Source organism: Trachypithecus francoisi, unplaced genomic scaffold (assembly GCF_009764315.1).
Source record: "Trachypithecus francoisi isolate TF-2019V2 unplaced genomic scaffold, Tfra_2.0 Lachesis_group9, whole genome shotgun sequence".
NCBI lineage: Eukaryota > Metazoa > Chordata > Mammalia > Primates > Cercopithecidae > Trachypithecus > Trachypithecus francoisi.
Window position 1 is genome coordinate 31,768,024 of NW_022681474.1, and position 22,165 is coordinate 31,790,188.

At 41.3% G+C, this 22,165-nt stretch overlaps 1 pseudogene across 1 annotated transcript in view; it reads left to right on the forward strand.

Annotated features, from left to right (window-relative positions):
• The window catches only part of LOC117082233, a 43,801-nt pseudogene extending 24,801 nt beyond the window's left edge, over positions 1-19,000 (forward strand). Inside the window, exons 4-6 of the transcript XR_004436529.1 lie at positions 364-522; positions 17,883-17,961; positions 18,761-19,000. The product of XR_004436529.1 is annotated as a lysozyme-like protein 1 (transcript). The remainder of the gene's footprint in view (positions 1-363; positions 523-17,882; positions 17,962-18,760) is intronic.
• The last annotated feature ends 3,165 nt before the right edge of the window (positions 19,001-22,165 follow it).

The window sequence follows — 22,165 nt, forward strand, 5'->3', positions numbered from 1 at the left end:
CTCTGGGTCTCCTCTCCTTCCTCCCCAGCCCCTCATTTCCTTATTCCTGGAGTCCTGTCCTTATGACACCAGCCAGGGAAGGGGAAAATAACGCCACCTCTGCTGGCATTGTGGGGAGTGGGGAGACCTGACTTTTGTTCTAGATTAGGCTCAGCCGCTGACTGGGTGTGCAGCTTCAGGTGCGCCATCCTAGTCCCAGATGTGCTCCTCATGTGCCCTCTGGTTGCATGCCCACCCCGCCCCACCTCAAGGTTTATTGGGAGGAAACAGTCAGGTAACAGGGATAAGGAAACTCACCCTCAGACCAGGCTTAGAGCGAACAATGCACTTCCTTTGCTGACATTTCTGGCTTTGCCCCTCCAGGGATCTGCATGGCGTATTACGAGAGCGGCTACAACACCACGGCCCAGAGGGTCCTGGATGACGGCAGCATCGACTACGGCATCTTCCAGATCAACAGCTTCACGTGGTGCAGACATGGAAAGCTGCAGGAGAACAACCACTGCCACGTCGCCTGCTCTGGTGAGGCTCTGACTTTCAGCGATGCCATCCCGGGGACCAGGCGAGAAAGACGACAGTGGGATCACCAACCACGTTTTGCTTTAACTAAAATTTGGAATTCAGGCTTGCAAATAGGTCTGTTCCAGATTGGTAAATTATGCAATAGTTTCCAAGGTGACACTCAGGATCCTGCCGCTGATTTGTCCAAAGATGACTTATTCCTTGTAGGACAGTTTTATGAAGCCTTCCACTATAGCAGGGGGATGGACAAACAACCCCACTGCCCTTTCATACTAGAGATATTTGATGTCTTCAGTAAGAAAAAGGAAGCTGCCTGCCAGCTGCTTTCCATAAGCAATTCACTCAGAGGATGCCGTTTGTACTCCTTCGTGCAGAATAAGTTGAATACACTTCACGTTTCTTTCTTCTCTTTTTCCTTTTCTTTTCTTTCTTTTTTTTTTTTTTTCTTTTGACAGTGTCTCACTCTGTTGCCTAGGCTAGAATGCAGTGATGTGATCATAGCTCATTGCAGTCTTGACCTCCAGGCCCCAAGCAATCCTCACTCCCCCGGGTAGCTAGAACTACAGGCACACACCCAGCTATTTTGTAATTTTTTTTGTAGAGACAGAGTCTGGCTACAGAGTCTCTTTATGGGGTCCCACCTGGGCTGGTCTTGAACTCTTGGCCTAAGGAGATTCTCCTGCCTCGGCCTCTCAGAGTGCTAGAGTTATAGGTGTGGGATACTATATTTAGCTAGCCGCATGTCTTAAACATTAGAAATTAAACTAGAATTTACTTTCACGTCTTCTACTTTAGTCATTCCAGAAATACATATGAGCACAGCATTGAGGATAACAAAATACATCAGACATGAATTCTGCTTTACCAAACTTTCATGTGACATGACAAGAAAAGAGAATATGTGCTACATGAAGTTATATCATGTAAGGAGGAGTGCACTGAGTGCCATGGGCTTCAGAGGAGAGCGATGGTATTAAGAAAACCATGGAACTGGGCACGGTGGCTCATCCCTGTAATCCCGGCACTTTGGGAGGCCGAGGCAGGTGGATCACCTGAGATTAGGAGTTCAAGACCAGCCTGACCAACATGGTGAAACCCCATCTCTACTAAATAATACAGAAATTAGCCGGGCATGGTGGTGGGTGCCTGTAATCCCAGCTACTTGGGACACTGAAGCAGGAGAATTGCTTGAACTCAGGAGGTGGAGGTTGCAGTGAGCCGAGATTGCGCCATTGCACTCCAGCCTGGGTGACAGAACAAGGCTCATTCTCAAAATACAAAAAGTAAAAGAAAAAAAGAAAATTATAGAAAATTCTGTAAACACAGTGATACTTGACCTGAGACTCAGAAGACAGGGAAGATTTGGGTAGAGATAGAGAAAAGTTATCCCAGGTCAGGGGAACAGCAAAAGCAAAGAGGTGCCTGTGGGAAGGTGTGGGGCATGAACAGAGAGTAGGGCGAGGCTTGTTTTTTCTGTAACAAAGTGACATGAAGAGGAATCCCAGGAAAGGCAGGTGGAGAGGCTAACGACCACCTGAGTGTGAAAAACCCAATCTAAGAGGCTTTCACTGATTTCTGCCTGCAACAGGAAACCAAGAGAGGCCAGTTAACTAAGCATTGCTTCAGCAACATCAGTCTGCAAGCAGGGTGTGGGATGGATTAAAGCAGAGACCATTTAAGTGTCACTGCAGTTGTTGAGCTAAGTGCCACAAAAAGACTGAATGATGGTCATGATTGGTGACATGGAGAAGACTGATGCAAGAGATGCTGAATAGGCAGAGGGCAGAGCTCAGTCAAAGGCATCTTCTCTGTGCTCCCTCTAGAGTGTAAGTTCCTTGAGGGCAGAGAGTTCTGTTTCATTTGCTGATGTATCCTCAATGCCTAGAATGGTGCCTGGCCGTTGCAAGAGCTCAATAAATGTTTATTGAATAAAAGGAGAGAATGAGGAATAAGAGTGAAGTGAGAGAGTCATAAAATATTCTATTGCAAATTCTTTCAGAGCAGAAAATAAACTGCTTTAACTTCTCTGTGCCACATCCAGGAGTCTCCCCCTTATTGAAGGGGGATACCTCCCAAGACCCTCAGTCGATGCCTGAAACTGCAGATAATACCTAACCCTGTACATACTATGATTTTTCCTGTACATAGATACCAATGACAAAGTGTAAGTTATAAATTAGGCACAGTAAGATGTTATCGACAATCAATAATAATGGGATAATTATAACAATGCACTGTAATAAAAGTAGGTAAGCACCTTCTCTCTCACTCTCAAAATATGTTATATTAATAAAAATAACCAACCACTGCTGAGTGTAAATGAAGACTTGGAAACTGAAACTGCAGACAAGGGGGAACTATTGTACAAGATAATCAGTATATGGGTTTGAATGTTTGCACGACTGAATAATATGTGAACTCACCTAGTATAGTGTCCCTACCCTAACATTGATAAAGAATGATCACTACCTCCTGAGATAGATCTCCCAATTGTTGGTCAGCCCTTAATTTAGAACATTCCTTTGTTAGGCCAAAATCTATCTTCTTCTAGCCTTCTATATCAATGCTAGTTTTTCCTTCTGGGTTTATTCAAAACAAGTTTGCTTTATGTTACACAAAAAAACTTATTAACTGTATGCAAATGATTTGTAAGTAACTCTCATCTCTGGTTTCTTATCTTCTGAGCTAAAACATTCAGTATATTCACTTTCCCATAGGCATGACTTTTGAACCCTTCCTTGTCCCAGTCAATCTTATTAGCATTCCCTAATAGCTCACCAATGGAGTCTTTCAGTTAAATATGAGGATTAAATGTGTGCATTTACCTCTCATGGTGGGCTGAGCCTCCAACTTCCAAATGTCCACTCTCTAATCTCTGAAATCTCTCACTCTGTTACCTTACAAGGCAAAAGGAACTTTGCAGATGTGAGGAAGGATCTGAGCTCAGGCAGGGGAGATTATCCTGGAAAATGTGGGTGGAGCCAATCTAATCTCATGAGTCTTTAAAAGCAGAGAATCTTGCCCAGCTGTGGTCACGGAGGGATCCAATGACAGAAGAAGGAGGAGAGATTCAAAGTGTGAGAGTGACTCGACCCATCATTGCTGGCTGTGAAGATGGAGTAAGGGGCCATGAGTCAAGTGTGAGTGGTCCCGAGAAGCCTGGAATGGCCCTTGGGTGACAACCTGCAAGCAGTAGGGATCTCAGTTCAACACCGACAAGGAACTGAACTCTGCCAAATCCCAAATGAGCAAGGACATGGATCTTCCTGCAGAGCCTCCAGAAAGGAAAACAGACCTGCCAGCACCTTGACTTCAGCCCTGTGAATCCCTTGGCACTCTTCCAGCCTAGAGAACTAAGGAAATTTTGTGGTGTTTAAGCCACTAAGTTTGGGGTCATTTGTTAGGGCAGCAATAGAAACCCAATACCCCTCTCTTACCTCTTGGTGTCCTACTAAATTAATACTAAAGTGATTTGAGAATCAATAAGATAAAAAGACAAATCCACATATACAAGATAAATGGAAGAGGAAACAATACTAAAACACTTAGAAGCTGGAAAGCAGGAGGCAAGTGGTGACTAACTTAGTGATTAAAGAAATCTGAATCCTAAACCAGCAGTGAGAAAGCTGAGAAGCAAACATAGAACCAACAACAACAATAACAAACAGCTCTGAAATCAGTAGCATTAGCTACTTCTGGAAGTTGGAATGAAGACAGATTACAAACAAGAAGATACATTTAAAGTTCTCTTAAGGAGTAGTTAAAACATCCAGTCCCTTCCTGAGGCATTCACCTACTGACTGCCCCTCACTCACCCTGCCAGAATACTGGGATGTTTTCCTCTAGATGAGTAAAGTAGAAAACCTCTCAACTGAGAGACCTCAACAATCTTTGAGGGTGAGAGCTCCAGACCACAGACACGGGAGATTAAGTTATAGTTTCTATAGTTTCAACCACCTTCTCCACTCAGACCCCACAGTGATGGCAGCCAGGCCACACTCTCTAGATGAGAAGATTTTCTTCTAGGGATCTGGCCAAATTGAAAGGAAATAACTAATGATTCTGAGTGGGACTCTCCAGTGAACAAAACTGGTCAAACCTCCCTACAGTGAGATCCACAGCTGAAAATCCCTACCTCTGAGCAAAGGGCTCTGCCAGCTTTTAGTGCCCCTCTCTTAAATAGTTGCAGAGAGCCAAGGATCACCAGACTTCAGAGAAGTGGCAGTGATATGAAAAAAAAATGAGGCAAAAACCAAACACATAAAACTTTTTGAAAGCAGAGTTTATGCAAGGAAATGAAACTTCAAATTCAGAAAACTATCATTAATATCTTCAGATAGATAAGAGAGGATGCTTGGATGAAACAAAGCAAGATGCCTTTTTTGAAAAAAAAAAAAAAAGAAAAGAAAAAGGAAACATTCAGAGAACCGAATAAAGAGCCTTTGGAAATTAACAATATGATGACAGAAATGGAAAACTCAATAAAGTAGTAAGAAGATAACATTGAAGAGGGCCGGGCACGGTGGCTCAAGCCTGTAATCCCAGCATTTTGGGAGGCTGAGATGGGTGGATCACGAGGTCAGGAGATCGAGACCATCCTGGCTAACACCGTGAAACCCCGTCTCTACTAAAAAATACAAAAAAAAAACTAGCCGGGCGAGGTGGCGGGTGCCTGTAGTCCCAGCTACTCGGGAGGCTGAGGCAGGAGAATGGTGTAAACCCGGGAGGCGGAGCTTGCAGTGAGCTGAGATCCAGCCACTGCACTCCAGCCTGGGCGATAGAGCGAGACTCTGTCCCAAAAAAAAAAAAAAAAAAAAAAAATTGAAGAAATCTCTCTAAAAGCAGAATGAAAAAAAGAGGTTAGAGGGAAATAGGATGAATAAGAATGATAAAATAAATGGATATAAAAAATATGTTTTACCAGGAGAGAAGAGAAACAATATATAGGACACAACCTTTAAAAAACATTTCCAGAACTAAAGAGCATGTGATTTCAATTTGTAAGGTTCATCACATGACCAATAGAGCAGTCACCCCTTGTCTGTAGTTTTGTTTTCCATAGTTTCAGTTACTCATGGTATTATACTCATAATACTCAAAAGCATTAAATGGAAAATTCCAAAAATAATTCACAATTTTTAAATTGCATACCATTCTGAATAGTGTGATGAAATCTTGCACCATTCTGCTTTGTCTCATACTGGATATAAATTATTTCTTTGTCCAGCATATCCACACTGTACACACTATGTGCCCATTAGTTACTTAGTAGCTGTCTCAGTTATCTGACTTAAAAAACATAGTATATATAGAATTTGGTACCATTCATCATTTCAGAAATCTGCTGGGAGTCTTGGAATGTATCCCCCTTGGATAAAGAGAAACTACTGTACAATTGATTATTGTACACTCACACTTAGGAATATCCTCATGCAATTTCAGAACACTAGAGAAAAACAGAATATGCAACAGGCTTCCATTTGAAAAACAGTTCCATACAAAAAAATCAAGCATCAGAGTGACATCAGACTTCTCAACCACAACACTGGAAGCTAGAAGAAAATGGAAAAAGTCTTCAAAATTCTGAGGAAAAACCATTTCCAATATAAAATTCTGTGCTACCAAATTATCAATACATTTTCAGCATATAATGAGTACATTTTCAGAGAACCAAGTTGTTAAATTTTTTACCTCCTGTATCATAAAGAATCCTGGCTGGAAGACAGAACAAACAGAAATGGAGTAATTGGAGAATATTAATAAAGACTCTACTTATAAAAATCTGATCAAATCATAGAAAAAACACAGCAATAGTGAAGTAAGGGATTAGAATCACAGGCTATTATCACTCCCTTCCCCAATGAGGATTGGAAAGAGAACTATGACCAGCACCGAGGTACAAAGGGTCTGCAGGGAGAGGACAACCTTCTAGGATCTGAGACCTTCTTTCAAGGGATGTGACTTGTGCTAAGTGACCTCACAGAAAGAAAGCTGGAAGATATTATATGTATATCCCAACCTCGGTGTCCTTCCTCTGTCCCTTCCCTGCTGATGCCTACTCTTATTTAAACCCCTTCAGAAGTCAGAGGACATGGGAATCCATTGATGCCAACTGTGTGTGTCGGCCTCCGAGTGCACAGAGCATGGTGGAGAATGGTGGAGAGTGGATCCGTCAGGGCAAAGATGACATATTCACCTTAGCTCCCATGCACCCTCTCTCACAAAACTATAGGAAAATGTGCTCCACCAGAAGGATAAACTAAAACAATGAAGAGGAAACAGTTCAGGAAACAAGGGACTCGATAAGGGAGAAAGGCAAGAGGAATGCCCAGTCTGAGAGTGAAGGATGATCCCAGGATGAGCTTTTATTATAGATTTCTAGTTACATCTCATTAAGGTCAGAGAATATGGTCTATAACAGCGGCCCCCAACCTTTTTGGCAACCAGGGAACAGTTTGTGAAAGACAAATTTTCCATGGACCAGGGGAAGGAGGATGGTTTCAGGATGATTCAAGCACATTTATTGTCCACTTTATTTCTAGTATCATTACGTTGTAATATGTAAGAATTAATTACACAACTCGCCATAATGTACAATCATTGGGAGCCCTAAGCTTATTTTCCTGCAACTGGACAGTCCCATCTGGGAATGATGAAAGACAGTGGCAGATCATCAGGCATTAGGTTCTCATAAGGACCATGCAACCTAGATCCCTCACATGCTAAGTTCACAATAGGGTTCGCGCTCCTATGAGAATCTAATGCGACCACTGATCCAACAGGAGGTGAAGCTCAGGTGGTAATGCAACCAGTGGTAAGTGGCTGTAAATACAGATGAAGCTTAGCTCACTTGCCTGCCGCTCACCTCCTGCTGTGCAACTCGGTTCCTAACAGACAATGGACTGGTATCCATCTATGGTTTGGGGGTTGAGGATCCCTGGTCTACATGGTTTCAAACCTCTAATATGTCTTTAACCTTCTTTTTACAGCACTGCAAATGTGTCTTATGGTGAATGTGCATTTGAAAAAAATATGTTTATTTTACATTTGGTGGGTAGATGTTCTATAAATGACTGTCATTTCCTTCTGATTTTCTTACTTAGAACTTATTAGATAGGTCTTACTAGAACTATCATATAGTGAGAGATACATATTGAAATTTGCAATTATCATTTTAGTTTTGTCTATTTCTCCTTTCAGTCTTGTCCATTTTTGAAGCTTTGTTATTAGGCACATATTCATTGAGGACTGTTATGTCTTCATGGCGAATTGACCATTTTATCACTGGAGTCCATGTTTCTCCTTAACTCTGGTACTATTTCTCATCCAGAAATCTACTTTATCTGATAGCAATATAGCCCACTCTCACTTTCTTTGGGGAAGTCTTTGCATAATATCTTTCTTTCCATCCTTTTACTTTTAACCCGTCTGTGTCTTTATATTTAAAGTGAATTTTTTATAGATAGCATATAGTTATGTGTTGCTTTTATATCCATTCTGGTAATTACTGCTTTTCAGTAGGAGTGATTAAACCATAGGTCAGCAAATATTTGCCTAAAGGGCCAAATGGTAAATATTTTAGGCTTTTCAGGCCGTATGGTTTTGATTGCAACTACTCAACCATGACAGAGTGTGAACACAGCCATAGAAAGTATGTAAATGAATGGGACTGGCTGTATTACGGCTTTATTTACAGAAACAGGAGGTTGGCCTGTGGGACATACTTTGTGGAACCTTGATTAAATCATTTACGTTTAATGTGATTATTGATATGGTTAGTTTTAAATCCCATCTTGCTATTCTATTTTCTGTTTATGCCATCTATTCTTGGTTCCATTTTTTCGGCCTTCTTTTGATTTTTTAAAAAATATTTTTTATTATTCTCTTTCATTTCCTCCATTGGTTTGTTAGCTATAATCTCTGTTTTGTTTTTGTAGTTACTCTAGGGTTTCCAATAGGCATCATTATCTTATTACATTCTACCCTCAAATACACACCACTTCATATAGAACATACAAGTTCCTTAACAGTATTCATTCCATCCTTTGTGCCGTGTTGTCATGCATTTTTCTTCTATATTTATATACCTCACAATCCATTTATACTATCTTTGCTTTAAACAACTGTCTTTTAAATAAATTTTTAAATGATGAAAAAGATTCTATAATATTTATTATATATTTACTATTTCCAACACTCTTCATTCCTTTGGTGGATTTATTTGGGGAAGTAGTTAATTGATATCACTTTCTTTCAGCTGAAAGAACTTTCTTTAACTTCTTTTTAGTTTTGGTTTTGGTTTTTTTAGACTAGAGGTCTATTAGCAAGCATTCTCTCTGCTTTTGTTTGTCTGAAAATATCTCCATTTTATTTTGATTTTGAGGAACATTTACTTTACATGTAAAATGCTGGGGTGACAGTTCTTCTCTCAGGTTGTTGCTGTTTTGAGACAGGGTCTTGCTCTGTTGCCCAGGCTGGAGTGCAGTAGCATGATCACAGTTCACTGCAGCCTTGACTTTCTGGGCTCAAGCAATCCTCCCACCTTAGCCTCCTGAGTAGCTGGGACCACAGGAACATGCCATTATGCCTGGCTGATTTTTATTTTATTTTTTGTAGAGATGGGTGATACAGTTTGACTGTGTCCCCACCCAAATCTCATCTCCCATAATTCCCATGTGTTGTGGGAGGAACCTGGTGGGAGGTGATTGAATTATGGGGGCGGGTCTTTCCTGCACTGTTCTCTTGATAGTGAATGAGTCTCACAAGATCTGATGGTTTTAAAAACAGGGGTTTCCCTGCACAAGCTCTCTTTTTGCCTGCTGCCATCTATGTAAGATGTGACTTGCTCCTCCTTGCCTACTGCCACAATTGTGAGGCCTCCCCAGCCATGTGGAACTGTAAGTCCATTAAACCTCTTTTTTTTTGTAAATTGGCCAGTGTCAGGTAGGTCTTTATCAGCAGCATGAAAATGGACTAATACATGGGGTCTTGCCATGTTGCCCAGGCTGGTCTCAGACTACTGGGCTCATCCTCAGCTTCCCAAAGTGCTGGGATTACAGCTGTGAGTCATCACGCTCAGCTTCAAATTGTTAAAGATATTCCATTGTCTTCTGGCTTGCCTTCTGGCTTGTGTATGATGAGAAACCAATGATTTTCTTATCTTTGTCCCCTGTATGTAATATGTCTTTTTTCTCTAGGAATTTTTAAGATTTTCTCTCTATCACTCATTTTCAGCAATTTGATTATGTGTGATATTTGTGTTTATCTTACTTGGTATTCATTAACATTTTGTATCCCTAAGTTTATAATTTTCATTACATTTGGAAACATTTCAGTCATTCTTTCTTCTAATACTCTTCTCCTTCAAGGATTCTAATGGCACATATGTTAGATTGCTGATGCTGTCCCTTTTATCACCATGGCTTTTCATGTTTTTAGCCTTTTTCCTTCCCTGTGTTTTATTTTCAGTAGTTTCCATTGTTATGTCTTCAAGTTCACTGTTACTTTTTTTTTTAATGCTAATCTATTAAGCTTCTTGATTAGATGTTTCTTTTCAGATACTGTGTTTTTCATTTGGTGTTAGACAAACTTTTGTGTCTTTCATTTCATTTTATTCATGTTTTTCTTGAAGTCTTTGATGTACATAAGCATGTTTATAAGAAGTGATTTAAATTTCTTATCTGCTATGGAACCAACTGTCATTTCTGGGTCTTGCCCTTGACTGATCGTTCTCCTAGTATGTGTCACACTTCCCTGCCTCTGCACAAGGACTTATTTTTTATGGAATACATACACAGTGTATGTGTTGATGGCTGTTATGAGTCCTTGAGTCTTGTCTTCTTAGTTTAAAATAATTTCAACAAGAGACACACAAGATGTAGCATAGACTAATTTATTGAAAAAGAAAAAGAATATTTTGAAAGTTAGGTTGTGCACATGTACCCTAGAACTTAAAGTATAATAAAAAAATAAAAAAGAAAGAAAGGTGCAGAATAGACAGCACATCATGAGAGAGACTTCAGGGCAGGCTGCTCATAAGGATGAGACAGCAAGGCTGGTGCGAGGGATGCTTCCTTTATGGGAGTCTTCCGTGATTATTCATAAACGGGTGGAAAGAGGTGTTGCTAGTAAGCATGTTCTGGGCGGTCCTCTTGGTACATTTGCGTAGCAGCTGTACATGGTTGCTCACATGTTGCATGTGTCATTAGCACCTTAAATCTCCACCCAGGGATGTGTTTTTTATTATTATAATGAGCAAGGGGTCAGTCTGAGGACAGGTAAAGTCAAAATGTGCATATTCCCTATAGGGGAAATTCCCTTCTGGAGACAGCTTTGTTAGAATGAGCTGGCCTACATGTAGTGTGAATGCTGAGACTCATGATGTTGACTGGATAGTCACCACAGTTGCCATATCCCAAGGGTGTGGTTGCTTCCTTGACTACTTATGGCGCCTCATATGCGACATTGTTGAGTGTCTAGATTATGTTGTCTTCCTTTAAGGAGTGTTGAATTTCTTTTGCCAACCAGTTAAGTTTATTCTGATCAGTTTAACCCTTTTAAGACTTGCTCTTAAACTTTGTTAGTGAAGTTCCGGATTAGTCTTTACGGTAGGGCTAGTTTAGTCCCACTACCAATGCATGACTACGCATCCAGTGTCTCTTTTGAATGTGCTGAGAATTCAGCAAGGTCTATTCCCTTGGCTAGTCAGAAATCAAATGTCTTCCAGTCCCGAGTGAGGTCTGTAATTGTCCCGCTCCCAGGGGTAGTTCTCTGCCTAGCCCTGTGGAATTTTACCTATGCATACCCAGTTTGGCCTGCAGTCAACGACTGGGTGGAATCCCTTTGCAGATTTCTGCTGCTCTTCTTCTGGGTAGCTCCTGCCTCCCAGGTATTCTTCACAAAATCTGAGCTGCCTTGGCGTCTGATGTCTGTCTCCTCCTCTGAGATGGCCATCCCCTGCCTGGTTCTACCTCCCTGGTCTGCAGAGCTCCTCTGGGCAGAAAGTCATGGCAATCACAGGGTTCACTGTGTTTTTCTCTCTCTCAAAGACCATGATCCTGCATTGCCAGTTGTCCAATGTCTGAAAACAATTTTTCATTTATTTTATCTAGTTTTCTAGTTGTTTACAGTGGGAAGAGAAATCTGTGACTCCATCATGGTCATGTTTGACTTTAAATGCAGATTACTAATTTAATATTGTTCAGTTTCATTCCAACTAAGGAAGTCTGGGGCAAGGGTCTATCTGCAAGACAATCTTAGATTCTAAGAAATTAAAGTGTTGGATGGTTCACGGTCAGAGGTAAAAGGACACTCATATATGTTTTCTTATCGTGAAGAGCATGGGATTTTTGAGGATAGCCTTAAAATAGAAAGCAAGATGTTGGTTTTATATACTAACCGCCCTCCATGGCAGGCCTCCTTTAGCCTCAGGCCAGAGAGGCTTTTATTAGAACAATGTCATTCTGTCCCACATATTACAGAACTAGGGACATTTATCATGGGAACCTGAAAAAAAGTGAGCATTAGGGTATGTTTACAAGGTACGTGACGTTATATGCATGTACAGTATAGATACACTTCATGCTCATTTTCTTCTTCTTCCTCTTTTCTTTTAATAGAGACAAGGTCTTGCCATGTTGCCCAAGCTGGTCTCGAACTCCTGGGCTCAAGCAATCCTCCCGTCTTGACCTCCCAAAGTGCTGGGATTACAAGCGTGAGCCACTGCACCCAGCCCGTGCCCATTTTCTGAAGCTAGACAATCTCCTCACTCTCATTCCAAATTGTATTCCTAAAATTCCTGCCTACTTTCCCCAAACTGTTTGGACAGAAAATTGATGCTATATTCGTATATACAAAGCATACATAAGCACATACATTCATATACCTACACATATACATGCACACAATATACAAAACGCCTGATGTGATTGACAGTATTTTCCCCCAACAGCACAGATGTCATTAAAATAAGAGCATTTGAGGAAAAAAAAAAAGATTACTGACTCTCTATCTAGTCTAGTGCACTTATATTAATCTTATTTCTCATCACCCTGGTATCTGAATTGGCCTTCGTCACCTCACAGGGGAAAGAGATGAACATCGAGGGTGTGGTGGCTGCTAGATTTCACTTGGGAGGCAGGAGGATGCTGAGGAGAGACACAGATACTAACAAAACTGAAAATAGGACTGAAGCTCTTTTTGTGTAGATTGTTGCTGTTTTCTGTTGGATGTGGAAGAATAAACGATTCTTTGCTGTTCAACATAACCCTTTCTTTATTCATGTTTGACTGGACAGAATTGTCTATTTAAAGTAAATTGAGCAGAAACAATTATTGGCACGAGTCCTCGTTTAAAAGGACCATCTTAACTCATTTCTGCCCCTCTGCTGCCCTTCTGTGGCCATTTCTTGTAACGACATCTCAGTGCTCAGGGCTGGGGGGCGAGAGGGAGCTCTTGATTTCCCAGCCCCTACTTTCCCTAACGTATTTTCCTAAGCAAATTCAGTCGAGTCCAACTTTCAAAACATCCCAGTTGTGCAACAAAATGTTCTAACAAAACAGAAGGGTACAAACAACTGTACTCGGTGTCTGCTTCCTGGTCCTGCATGGCCCGACCCTCCCAGAAATCCTTACGGGGCATTGCCACAAACTGCCCTGCCCCCAGCACAAAATGTGCCCTTTCTGTACATGCCTGGGATGACCTCCAATCCCAGAACAATGTGATCTGCTTCCTCCTCACTATGTATTATATAATCTGTGTCCCTCCAACCTCTAGAGACAGCCCCAAACCCACATCTCCCAGAAAATATGCTAGACCACTTCCAAATACAAACCACAGGGTCTCAGCATTTATCAAGCGCTTACGCACCCGAAATAAAGTGTCTCTAAGTAATCTGAACATGTATCAGGTACCAAATGCTTAAATTTGGATAACCTCATAGATAATTACATGAAAAATTAATCAAGTATATTTTAATTATCAACTTTATTAGCATGTAGTGTTTTATGAGCAAGAATCTGCTTAAGTGGCCTCTGTTAGAAGAGATCAGAGGAAAACAGAATTTAAGCCCTCTATCAGAATACAGGCTCATTAACTGGGTGTGTGACCTCGGTTTATGGGGCTCAAATAGTACCCACAGAAATGGTTGTTCAGAGGACTGATGGAGATTTTGCGTGAAGAGATTTAACATGTGCCTGACATACAGTAAGATTTCTATAAAGTGTAAACTAGTAGTAATAGCTACTATTATCCGAAATATTTATATCTTGAGGAAATAGGCAAGAGACTTTTATAAGCTGATATAGCTTTCATTTTCACTGTAGAACTGTAAACCAAATGCTAGCGAATTTGCATATGCTGTTTCAATTGCTATCTCTTACAGATGATATATTTTGTTAGTTTTTCTCCTGGTTAATAGAATTTTGTTTTAAATAAAAATTAAGTCATATTCAGAATAAATTTGCTTAAAGGAAATCTATCACTACCTTTATATTCTAGTTAAGCCGAACTGAGAAAGCCACAAAATTAGCAACTTGGGGAAATAGCATGCTCGAGGGAAAATTCCACTTTCAACAGAGTCAACAAAATAATCTGGTATTACAATGCTCTATTGAAATGCAACATTTTATGCTAACATTTAAAAAAAATTTTTTTTCTGGTATCAAAAATAGTGCATTTCTACTGTAAACAAATTTTAGAAAATACGCAGCTAAGACTTAAGAGTATAGGTGATCTCACAGTTAAGAGCCAATCCTTTTTAAAGTATTAGTGAACTAATGACTATCTTTTTTTTCTAAACCAGTGCTGTCTAATAGAACTTTCCATGATGACGAAAATGTCTTCCATCTGTGCTGTCAAACATGAGAACCACTAGCCATGGGTGGCTATAAAGTATCTGAAATGTAGCTAGAACAAATAAGGAACTAAAGTTTTAATTATGTTTGATGTTAATTAATTAAAATTCATAGTTTTTTAAATTTTCCCAGCTTTAGTGAGGTATAATTGACAAATCAAAATAGTATGTATATAAAGTAAATAACATGATAATTTGATTTTTGTATATATTGTGAAATGATTATTACAATCAAGTTTAACAAATCTGTCACCTCACATAGTTACCGCGTGTGTGTGTGTGTGTATGTGTGTGTGTGTGTGTGTGAGAGAGACAGAGAGAGAGAAACACTCTGGCTTTGTCACCCAACCTGGAGTGCAGTGGTTCAATTTCAACTTTTGCCTCCCAGATTCAAGTAATTCTCCTACCTCTGCCTCCTGAGTAGCTGAGAATACAGGTGTGTGCCACCACACCTGGCTAATTTTTGTATTTTTAGTAGAGACGGGCTTCACCATGCTGGCCAGGTTGGTCTCAAACTCCTGACCTCAAGTGAACCACCCTCCTCGGCCTCCCAAAGTGCTGGGGTTACAGACATGAGCCACCGTGCCTAGCTACTCTCAGCAAATTTCAAGTAAGCAGTACCGTATAATTAACTATGGTCACCATATTGTACATTAGATCCCCAAAGCATCCTTACCTTATAACTGAAAGTTTGGACCCTTCCATCAGCATCTCCCCATTTTCCTCACCAGCTACTGCTCTACTCTCTGCTTTCATGAGTTCAACTTGCATAGATTTTGTGTATGAGTGAAATCATGTGGTATTTGTCTTTCTGGGTCTCCCTTCCTTCACTGAGCACGATGTCCTTCAGTTCATTCATACTGCTTCAAATGTCAGCATTTCCTTCTTTTCCATGACTGAATAATATTCCACTCTCTATATAAACATATTTTTATCCATTCATCTGTCAACAAATATAATTTAAATGTAAATTGTCACATGTAAGTAATGCCTGCCATATTGGCATTAACCAATACAGCTCTCAATGGATATATTTACGATATTGGGAACTTAACATTGCATTGGGAGCATTTCCCCCATGTTATAAAACATCCTGGGAAAACATAATTTAAACGGCTCTTTATTATATTAAATGAAGGTATTATGATTAATTTGAATATCACTGATTATGAGGCAATTAGATTTTTTCATTTTAACTCTTGTAAATAAAGCTATAGTAAACCCTTTGTAAAGAAATATTTATCTAGCATTATGACTGTTTCCTTAGGATAGATCTAGAGAGAGAAATTATTAGGTAAAAGGATAAAAACCTCTTTAAGGCTCTAAACACATGCTGCTATGTTGGTTTCCTGAGACGTTGAATCCATTATACTCCCACCGGCAAGTATCCAGAGAACTTGCCTCTCTGTGCCCTTGTCAATATCAAGCATTACCCAATTCTCAAAAAACAAAACAAAACAAAACAAAAAAACCTTTGTGTAACTGACAAGCAGAAATGAGATCAAGTGGTTTGAGTATTTTTGTCCTTGGTTGGTGGTTGTGGTGGTCATGGAGATGAGCCTTCCAGAGGGAAGATATGCCGTCGTCCCTGCTGCAGTTGTGTGATGAGCAGACAGTACCTGCCACCTGCTTCAGGATCGGCCTCAGGTGCAGGTTGTTCCCTTTCGGGGTGGCCCACACCCAGTGACGTGTGAGGTAGAGGCATGCGGACCTGGCAAGTGGACCCGTCTTTGGCCACTCCAATGGGCAGTGCTCATTCGGGAACTCATGGCTGAGTTGCCCGAGGAATTGCTGGGTCTGCATCACAAATGGACATCTCCGTCTGCCCATCCTGCTTCCCCCCAATCCCATTCCTTGCATAGGTGTGGATCCCTGAGGAATATCTAGCACCCCAAGCCCATCTCAGTATCTGTTGCTGGAGACCCAAATTGCAACAGAAGTGATGGACTTTCAAAATGTATTTGCCTTTTTCTGTCATGTTTGTGTTGAGAAGGATTCTGAGGCCACTTTTCAGGCAAGCAGGAAAGAATGCAGATATCAAATAATACATTTCAATCAAAAGATGTGTTATGTCTGAAGCAATAGAAAATGTAATAAACGGCCGGGCACAGTGCTGGCTATAACCCCAGCACTTTGGGAGCCAAGGTAGGAGGATCTCTTGAGCCCCAGAGTTCAAGACCAGCCTGGCCAACATAGTGAAACTTTTTCTCTATAAAAAATACAAATAATAAAAATGGCTGGGCATGGTGGCGCATGCCTGTAGTCCCAGCTACTTGAGAGGCTGAGGTGGGAGGATCACTTAAGCTCAGGAGGTTGAGACTGCAGTGAGCTATAATCGTGCCACTGCACTCCAGCCTGGGTGACAGAGTGAGATCCTGTTTCAAAAAGAAAGAAAGCAATAAAGATAGAGATAGATGTGTTTGACTTAAAACTTTCTGCATATGAAAAACACCCTAGGCCGGGCGTGGTGGCTCACGCCTGTAATCCCAGCACTTTGGGAGGTCGAGATGGGTGGATCACTTGATGTCAGAGTTCGAGACTAGCCTGGCCAACATGGTGAAACCCCATCTCCAGTAAAAATACAAAAATTAGCCCAGCATGGTGTCACACACCTGTAATTCCAGCTACTGGGGAGTCTGTGGCAGGAGAATTGCTTGAAGCCAGGAGGCAGAGGCTGCAGTGAGCCGAGACTGTGCCACTACACTCCAGCCTGGGTGACAGAATAAGACTCAGTCTCAAAAAAAACAAAAAACAAAAACCAAAAAATCCCTGGATAAAAAATTTTTAAGGCACAAATTGAAATGACAATATACAAAAGTTTAATATTTACCTCTAAAGAGATCTTATATGTCAAACTAACCCAAATAGAGAAAACACTGTGCTATCCTGTCTTATGTACCGTTTCTTTTTTTTCTTAAGACAGAGTCTCACTCTGTTGCCCAGGCTGGAGTCCAGTGGTGTGAACACGACTCACTGCAGCTTCAACCTCCTGGGCTCAAGTGAGCCTCACACTTCAGACTCCCAAGTAGTTGGGACTAGAGGTATGTACCATCACACCTGGCTAATTTTTTACTTTTTGTAGAGATGGGAGCTTGCTATGTTACCCAGGCTGGACTCAAACCCCTGGCCTCAAGTGATCCTCCTACCTTGGCCTCTCAAAGTGCTGGGATTGCAGGTCTGAGCCACCACACTTGACTTGCACGTATTTCTTTCGGACATAAAAAACATTGTTGCATGGCATCTTCTCTAAACACATTTCTAAAAACCCTTCAAGACTGGGCTCTTCCTCTGAAACTTCAGGTAGCACAAGATGAAAATGGTTTTAAAACAACAAAAAAAGTTCTTTTTGAAGAAGTTTAATAAAAATGAGATTGTGGCTTTGCAGGCAAAATCATAGTTCTTCCAACCCTCTTGATCTAAAAAGACTGAGAAAAGTGAAGTAAAGTTGAGTTGGGGTCCCTCTCCAACAACAAAGTCTCGCCAAACCCTGATGTCTTCTCTCTTACAGCCTTGATCACTGATGACCTCACAGATGCGATTATCTGTGCCAGGAAAATTGTTAAAGAGACACAGGGAATGAACTATTGGTAAGAGTGTTTCCTTGGGAGACTTGGGCTGTCATGAGCAAAACCTAGTGTGTGTATTTATCACAGTTATAGTGGAATTGACAAACTCACCTACGCAGAATGGTCCAACCAATGGAATGAGACCTTGTATAAATTCTCCACTGGTGTGCAGATGTGCAGTGAACATGGTAGTACATAGAAGGGGAGAGGAGAGATGGGATTGGGTTAAGATAATTTGCAATTGCTTTTCATATGAACATATTCCAAACAATGGAGAAAGGTATTTTCTAAAGTGACTTGGAAAGGGTCAGTTGAGTCAATTCAACAGAGGAAAAAAAAAACAACTTGAATTTGCTCTAGATTTGGATAAGATTTTGAGGGTTATAGCAACATTTTGCAGGGAAAGAGAATGGGCAGCAGCAAGAGGCAAGTGAGCAGGTCTGTGTCATGGTAACTCAGCAGAAAGCATCCCCAGGATTGAGTCTTGGACCTTGCATTCCCTGCTGCTGTGTCCTAGTGAACATTGCCAGCCAGCCACCCATTCAGAGAACCCAAATTTTCAGAGATGTGGGTATGTAATGAAATGACCCATCCTTAAAAAAGTCGATTGCTTGTTGCTGAAGCTAACAATGGCTAGGAGAAAACCAGGAGAGAAAAGTCTGAACAACGCAAAATGACAGCACCCTTGAATCTCAGAAGCAAATGAAACCCAACTCAGGATTCCGCTGGTGATTTTGGTTAATTTCTGTAGACTTTGAAACTAACACGATTTGGATTGTCATGCTTCTTTTTGCTGCTCCTGTGTCCCTCTCATCCTCAGGCAAGGCTGGAAGAAACACTGTGAGGGGAGAGACCTGTCCAACTGGAAAAAAGGCTGTGAGGTTTCCTAAACTGGAACTGGACCCAGGATGCTTTGCAGCGATGCCCTAGGATTTGCAGTGAATGTCCAAATGCCTGTGTTATTTTGTCCCGTTTCCTCCCAATATTCCTTCTCAAACTTGAAGAGGGAAAAATAAGCTATACTTTTAAGAAAATAAATATTTCCATTTAAATGTCTTCACCCTGGCTCAGTTTCAATGATGTCATAATAGCATAGTGTTAAGACTTGAAAAATCACCTCCACAATGCTCTAGCCCTGGAAGAAACAAACTTCTTCATTGTAGGGAGTCCTGGTTTCTGTGGTCCTGAAACTGCTGCTCATGCAAAAATAAGACTCCCTCATCTTCAGGGCCATCCTCAGAAACAGAACACATGCAGAAGGGTGAGGTTAGGAGCTCGGAGCACCTGAGGAGCCAAATCCCCTTAAGAGTACCCCAGAAGGACCATCTACGCATGCACACCCACAAGCCTGGACACCATTTATCTACCTACACGCACGCAAGAGACGTGGAGAGATAGGGCAACGGAGATTCACGATTTGATGACTGCAATTCTCCTAAAGGTTCTCAGCTGTATTTTCCGTGTTTTGTATTCTGCATTTTCCAAACTTTTCCTGATACATTTTGCTATTAAAGAAAAACATCACCAGGCACGGTGGCTCACATGTGTAATCCCAGCACTTTGGGAGGCCAAGGTGGGTGGATTACTTGAGGTCAGAAGTTTGTGACCAGCCTGTCCAACATGGAGAAACCCCGTCTCTACTGAAAATACAAAAATTAGTCAGACGTGGTGGTGCGCACCTGTAATGCCAGCTATTGGGGAGGCTGAGGTGGGAGGTGGAGGTTACAGTGAGCCAAGATCGTGCAGCTGCAGCTGCACTCCACCCTGTTAAGAAAGGCAAGGGGAAGGGGACATTTTTTTTCCAGAGAAAAAAATAAGACCCCCACCCAGGCACGGTGGCTCACGCTTGTAATCCCAACAATTTGGGAAGCCAAGGTAGGAGGATTGCTTAAGGCCAGGAGTTCAACGCAAGTCTGGGCAACATAGCAAGACCCTGTCTCTACAGCAATTTTTTTTTTTTTTAGTTGCAGCTTTTATGCCCAGATCCTGCTGGAAATTCTAATGGGTCCAAATAGATAAAATTGTAGCTTTTACCCCCAACATCCAGAGAGTACCCCATGTTATTCCAACTTCTACTTAAATCAAGCTTGTCAAACCCACAGCCTATGGGCCGCATGTGGCCCAGGATGGCTTTGAATGTGGGCCAACACAAATGTGTAAACTTTATTACAGTATTATGAGATTTTTTTGTGATTTTTCTTTTTAGCTCATCAGTTATCGTTAGTGTATTTTATGTGTGGCCTGAGACAATTCTTCTTTCAATATGGCCCAGGGAAGCCAAAAGATGGGACACCCTTGATTTAAATTAAACCCATCCAATTCAAAAAGCCATGCTTACAACCCCATGACAAAGTTGTTTTCAACCTTAGACACACAGATTTTATTCGTATGGCCAGGAACTTGGTGACCCTCTGATGGAAGTCTGGTGACATGGCAGTGAGCTGAGCATCTCAGACTCCAAAGGGATATTCCCAGGATGCCTTCTGCCCTGCACAGGGATGGTACCTCCTCCTGTCTCCCATGGTGGGGTGGCTCTGTGGCACCTGCTGAGTTTTCTCTTGCCCATTATCCACATGCCTCTGTTCTACTGGGGCAGAGCTGGTTGGAGCTGTCTTGTCCTAAATTTAGGTGAAGGTAGTAGGCTCATATCGAATGCAATTTGACCTAGAAAATGCCTTTAATTGAGGTTTGTTGGAGAATTGGTTATGCCAACAAGTAAGTTTCCCACTCAGAAGAAAGTCTCCGCTGATCAGACTGATGGATACTGTGACAGTGCCTAAATAACCCTTCAATATGCTCTTATTGCCAACTCCCCAGGCCTCACTGATGGCTCCTTTCCTGCCCACTGGCTTCCCTTGCAATGTAGAGGCTTTAAGAACTCTTAACTGCTACTTGCCTAAACATATAAACATGTTATATATAAACATACATGTCATCTTGGGACAATTTAACAGGCATTACAAACCCTGGGGAAAAAAGGCTTTTTAACCCCATTTAAGAATTGAAAAATAATTCTATAAGATACCCGAAGAAAATTTGAAAAATGTAGAATCCATTAAGCTGCACTAAATCAATAATCTGTGCTTATAGAAGGCCATAAATATGCATTTTTCATTATTATTGTCCTGTTAGCCATCTCCCTTACAGTCCCCATTCTTAGCCAAATTTCTGCTTCATTAAAACCAATGGCACCTATTTATGAGTGAAGTTAGCATGAACCTGGCACCAGCCATTCAAAGACTGGGGGAAAGAGTTTTTTAAAAACCAACTCCAAAAATAAGTGTTTTAAAACTCAAGGTAAAAAGACGTTGGCTGTCCTACAATTAGACTTATCTATCTTTTTGCAAAACTCACAAAATTTCTAAGCATGCAATCCTACTCTTCCCCTTCCCCCATGTTTGATTTATTTCTATAAGAATAATTTAGGATGAAAAGAATGCATTTCCCCAGATAATTTTCCATAATTAATGCCTTCAGAAATTCAAGAGGAAATGAATACTTTTATGCCTGAGTTATCTTTATTTAACAAAAGCATATTTTAGAAAAATCCACACTCATATTCCCCTTTATAGTTTCCAAGACCCTTGGAAGTAGATTTTCATTTGGCCACATTATGGCCACATTATCTGCTGGTTACCAGATACACTAAGCAGACCACTGGGTACTGGCGGATAGTGACTGGCTTATGTGGGTATGTTCTTTCTGTGGGGACTCAGCTCTGCCTGATTCTTGGGACACCTCCCACTTCCCTAGCATCTGGCCCTTTGAATCCCAACTTGTTCCCTGTTGTTCTTCGATAATTTCTGGTCTGGTCTATGATTTTCCCTTGATGCCTTTTATATCCAGTATATCATTTCCTCTCAGGTGTCCTTGCTCTTGGTTTTTCCCATAGTTGGAAGTTGTGCCACTCCCCTGCAGCCTATTTAAGCCTGGCCCAGCCAACATAAGCTCCCAGTTCCTCTAACCCCTAAAGCTCTTGCCTCTGAACTCAAGCCTGGTGTGTCCTTATCCGGTCCGTAAGCTCCTTGAGGCCTGGACCATGCCTTTCACTGCAATGTTTCCATAATCCCCACTGCAGTGCTGAACACGTAATAGTTAACATTCAAAAATATTCGATGTTGGCCAGCCACAATGACTCAAGCCTGTAATCCTAACACTGTAGGAGGCCAAGACGGGAGGATCATTTGAGACCAGTCTGGGCAACATAGTGAGACCCCAGCTCTAC